Here is a 5,676-nt window from a genome sequence, read left to right on the forward strand (position 1 = left end):
CATACCAACAGGTGGGCTGTGCACACCAAGGGCATTGTCCTCTGATACAAGTTCCCTCGGAGGGAAAGGAGTGAGCTTGGCTAGGAGGCTCTTTCCCTCTCAGCATCTTCAAGGTTTCCCACTGGTATGAGTCCTCCTGTGAGTGACCAGATTGGAGCTCAGACTAAATATTTTCCAAGTCTCAGTGCCTTTGAAGGTTTCTCATTGGAGTGACTGGTAGGATTCTGTAAGGGCAGCTCTCTGGGCAAACCACTTCCCAACTTCCTACAATTGCAGATTCTCTGGTACCCACTGAAGTCTGAACTCTTAGAAAAATCTAAGCTTTGCCTAAAGTTCCTCATTTTAATGAGTTCTCTGACTCATAAATTTTTTTATGGTGTTATAACTTCTTGTCTGGCCAAGACATTTCTGAGGCTTCTGGTGCGTGGGGAGGGCTGAGCTCAAGCCCTTTCTCCCCTGCATTACAGATACAGGGCTTCTCGCCACTGTGGACTGTCTGATGCTGCAGGAGGGCTGAGCTCTAGCGGAAGCCTTTGTCACACGCACTGTATGGATAACGCAGCCCCTGTGTCTGAGTTCTCATTTTCAGCTGTGCAAAAAAGCCCATAACTAGGAGGAAGCCACTATCACAGACAGACCACTGATGGGGCTTCTCTTCCATGTAAATTCTTTGATGCACAATAAGGTCTGAACCACAGCTGAAACTTTTCTCATATTCAAGGCATTTAAAAGTGTGCATGTGAGTTGCCTGGTGCCTGATTAGGTTGGCACTGTGAGTGAAACTTCTTATACATTCCAAGCACTCATAAAGCTTCTCCCCTGTGTGGACTCTCTGGTGGACAATAAGGTCTAACTTCTGGCTGAAGCACTTCTCACAGGCACCACACTTGTAGGGCTTCTCTCTGGTATGAACTCTTTTATGAACAGTGAAGGCTGAGTGGTGTCAATAACTTTTCTCACACTTACTACATTTGTATGGCCTTTTGACAGTGTGAGTTCTCTGGTGCCTAATGAGATCCGATTTCCCACTAAAAGCTTTTTCATACACCAGACACTTAAATGGTTTCTCACTGGCATGAGTTATTTGGTGCTGAATGAAGTTCATAATTCAACTGAAGCAGTTATCACACTCACTTCACAGATACAGTTTCTCACCAGTGTGGCTTCACTGGTGGACAAGCAGATCAGACTCTGTCCAAAATTATTGCCACAAATGTCACACATATAGAATTTTTTACCTGCATGTGTTCTCTGGTGTCCTGAAAGAGCTAAGTGGTGCCAGAAGCTCTTCTCACTTTTTCTACATTTATAGGGTTTCTCATAATTGTGGGTCCTCTAGTGTGAAATGAGATCTGAGCATTAGATGAAGGTTTTCTCACACATAACACATCAATAAGGTTTCTCTCCAATGTGGGTTCTCTCACACATAATAAGAGCTAAGTTTTCATAGTTTTGCTCACGTTCAAGGCACTGATATATGTGATCATCTATTTGAGTGAGCTCATGCACATGAATAAAAATCTTCAGACCATTCTGAGGGTGCACACAATACACTATCCTTCTCTGAGTTCTCCGATCACATCTCTCTTCTGAAGTGTACGTCTCTGTGGCTCTCTGCTAAGGTGCTTCCCACTGGCTGCCTTGGCCCATCATCTTCTTCACTGTCATATTTCTGATAAGAACTGGAAAGATACACCTGTTTTAGGCCTTTGAGTCATGATTTTTTCATCTCTACATATGATGATTTCCAGCATCATATACACTAATTCCTTATTTGGTATTTCCAACACTGGAATGTCAATGGAGGGAAAGCAGCATTCATGTCCTGGTCCTGAGACTTTGATTTCTCAATGAAGATTGCATTCTGTGGCTAATGAGAGCCAGGAGCAGCTCCCTTTGTGCACCAGGCCTGGGAGCTGGAGCCAGGCCAACCAGGTTGTCTCCACACTGACCAGAACAGCTACACCAACCTTTTTAGCCCAGCTGGAGGTGGTCTACACTTTACTCATTTAAATAACTAATTTAAACTTGAGTACCTTATAGGTAATATTATTGCACCCATTTTGTAGATATGAAACTGAGGCACAAAGAGGAACCCACTTTTTATATGGAACTCAAGCAGACACATGAGAGAATGGAGCTTTAAATCTTCAGTTGGTGACATGAAGGCTATTCATGGTTTATGTGGCTTAAGAGGAGGTGGCTACAGTAGACCAGAAGTTGGCTGGATCACACACCACCTTTAACTTCTCTTTGGCTTTTTAAATACTTTAAAATGGAGTCTCAGTCCTTGAGCTATGTTCACACTGGAATGTGACTATGACAGTGGATTGGAGGAAAAGGTGCCCTTTTCCTTTGAAGCAGGAAGTAACACATGATATGTGATCTTGAGCAGGAAAGCAAAAGAAGCCTAAACCCAGCCTGTGGTGGGTGAAATGACCAGGAGACAAAGCAAAGTGGAGTTTCAGAGAGGTGACAGATTTAACCTGCCATGCAGCCAATGTCTTCACACAGACCTGTAACCTGCAGCAGGAAGACTGGCTAACCTTGATTCTGCCTCTAGTGCCTGAGGGGTGGCTGGTGGCCCTGGGCTGCATCCGAACAGATCAGTGTCTCAAAGAGACCTCTAGAGACCTCAGGAATGTCCCAGAGCCAATTGGTCCTGGGATATTAGGTGCTTTCTCTTCCCTACATTCTTTCTTCTTCATAGTCTTCCTCTTTCTCAGATTCCCTCAAATATTTTTACTCCTTATCACTTACTCTTTCCCTCAGTCACACATACTCAAATGCAAAATATCATAGTTCTCTTTCATTCACACATACATGCACACATACAACTTTCTCTTCCATGGTCTCAGATATTATTACTTTTTTAAGATTCATCAATTAATTTTGCTATATTTGAGCCCCACACTGAGTTACTTAACAATCAGTTGCAGCCCTGACCAGGTGGCTCAGTTGGTTGGAGTGTCATCCTGTACAAGAAAAAGATGTGGGTTCAATCCCCAGTCAAGACACATACCTAGGCTTCAGGTTCAGTCCTCTGTAGGGGTGTGTATGGGAGGCAACTGATGAATGTTTCTCTCTCACATTGATGTTTCTTACTCTGTCTGTCTCTCTCTCTGTCTCTGTCTCACTGTCTCTGTCTCTCTTTCTCTCTCTGTCTCCCCCTTCCTTTCTTAAATAAATAAAAATATATTCTCATGTGACGATTTTATTTTATTTTGGATGATTTTTTAAATTTTTATTATTTAACAACTTTACATACAATCCATTGTTCCTATTATATAAAATTTATTCATTATTTTAATTGCTACATATTTATCTTTAAAATATGGTCACTTGTACTGAATTGGAATGTATCATAATTTTCTCAATTACAATGAATGAAAAATGTTTCTGATCAAGAGATGTTTTAATTATTGCTGTTATTTAAGGGACTAAATTATGATTTTTATTTTTTCCCCTCAATATCTTTATTTTTAATTATTTTAAATTTATTTTTTAAATTATTTTATTGTTCTTCAATTACAACTGTCCACCTTTACCCCCCACAATGCCCCCCTACCCCAGCCATCCCCACACCTCCCTTGCTTCCACCCCCTCTTGGTTTTGCCCATGTGTCCTTTATAGTTGTTTCTGAAAATCGTTCACCCTTTCCCCACCATTATTCCCTCACACATCCACTCTGGTTACTGTCAGTTTGTTCTTCATTTTAATGTCTCTGGTTATATTTTGCTTGCTTGTTTGTTTTGTTGATTAGTTTCCACTTAAAGGTGAGATCATATGGTATTTGTTCCTCACTGCCTGGCTTATTTCACTTAGCGTAATGCTCTCCAGTTCCATTCATGCTGTCACAAAGTGTAGGAGCTCCTTTTTTTGCTGCATAGTATTCCATTGTGTAAGTGTACCATAGCTTTTTGATCCATTCATTTATTGATAGTCACTTAGGCTGCTTCCAACACTTGCTTATTGTAAAGTGTGCTGGTATGAACATTGGGGCACATAGGTTCTTGTGCATTGGTGTTTCAGGGTTCTTACGATACAATCCCAGCAGTGTACCACAGTGTTTTAATTCACTGATTTGCTGAGGGGCACTTAGGCTGTTTCTAGCACTTGGTTATTGTCTATAATGCTGCTATAAGCATTGGGGTGCATAGATTTTTAAAATCGGTGATTCAGGATTCTTAAGGTATAGTCCCAGCACTGGGGTTGTTGGATTGAAAGGCAGTTCCATCTTTAGTTTTTTTGAGGAAATTCCATAGTCTTCCACAGTGGCTTCACCAGTCAGCATTCCCACCACCAGTTGTACTGGGATTCCCTTTTTTCCACAACCTGGATAGCGCTTGTTGTTTGTTGATTATTAATGATGGCTATTGAGACTGGTGTGAACTGATATCTCATTGTGGTTTTAATTTGCATCTCTCTGATGGCTAGTGATGTTGAACATTCTTTTCATGTGTCTATGGGCCCTCTGTATGTCCTCCTCGGAGAAGTGTCTGTTCATGTCCTTTGCCCATTTTTTAATTGGATTTTTTTTTGTCTTGTTGGTGTGGAATCCTGTGAGTTCTTTATATATTTTGGAGATCGAACCCTTCTCTGAGGTATCATTGGCAAGTGTTTTCCCATACACATTGGTTCCCTTTCCATTTTGTTGATGTTTTCTTTTCCCATGTCATTTGTTTTTCTCAGTCCAACATCCAATTGAGGATCATATATTGTCTTCAGTTGTCAGGTCTTATCAGTCTCCTTTAATATAGAATGATTCTCTAGCTTTTTCTGCATTACAATGACATTTTGATGTGTCTAAGCCAGTTGCTTTGTTTTTTTTAAATATATTTATTGATTATGCTATTACAGTTGTCCCATTTCCCCCCCCACTCCACTCCATCCTGCCCACCCCCCTCCCTCCCACATTCCCCCCCTATAGTTCACGTCCATAGGTCATACTTATAAGTTCTTTGGCTTCTACATTTCCTACACTATTTTTACCCTCCCCCTGTCTATTTTCCACCTATCATCTATGCTACTTATTCTCTGTACCTTCCCCCCCTCTCCCGCTCCCACTCCCTTAATGACAACCCTCATGTTCTAGTTGTTTGCCTAGTTTGCTCTCATTTTTGTTTTATGTGTGGCCGTTAATAACTGTGAGTTTGCTGTCATTTTTACTGTTCCTATTTTTTATCTTCTTTTTCTTAGGTAACTCCCTTTAACATTTCATATAATAAGGGCTTGGTGATGATGAACTTCTTTAACTTGACCTTATCTGAGAAGCACTTTATCTTCCCTTCCATTCTAAGTGATAGCTTTGCTGGATACAGTAATCTTGGACGTAGGTCCTTGCGTTTAATCTTGGCTAATGTAATTATGATGTGCCTTGGCGTGTTCCTCCTTGGGTCCGGCTTCTTTGGGACTCTCTGAGCTTCCTGGACTTCCCAGAAGTCTATTTCCTTTGCCAGATTAGGGAAGTTCTCCTTCATTATTTGTTCAAATAAGTTTTCAATTTGTTGTTGTTCCTCTTCTCCTTCTGGCATCCCCATAATTCGGATGTTGGAACGTTTCAAGATGTCCTGGAGGTTCCTAAGCCTCTCCTCATTTTTCTGAATTCTTGTTTCTTCATTCTTTTCTGGTTGGATGTTTCTTTCTTCCTCTGGTCCACATCATTGATTTGAGTCC

The 5,676-nt window shown here is 41.1% G+C and overlaps 1 pseudogene; it reads right to left on the bottom strand.

The window, feature by feature from the left end:
* Nucleotides 1–379: 379 nt before the first annotated feature.
* LOC139440686 (zinc finger protein 322-like) lies at nucleotides 380–2,850 on the bottom strand (annotated as a pseudogene).
* Between the last annotated feature and the right edge of the window lie 2,826 nt (nucleotides 2,851–5,676).

This window comes from Desmodus rotundus, chromosome 1 (assembly GCF_022682495.2).
Source record: "Desmodus rotundus isolate HL8 chromosome 1, HLdesRot8A.1, whole genome shotgun sequence".
NCBI classification, from domain to species: Eukaryota; Metazoa; Chordata; class Mammalia; order Chiroptera; family Phyllostomidae; genus Desmodus; species Desmodus rotundus.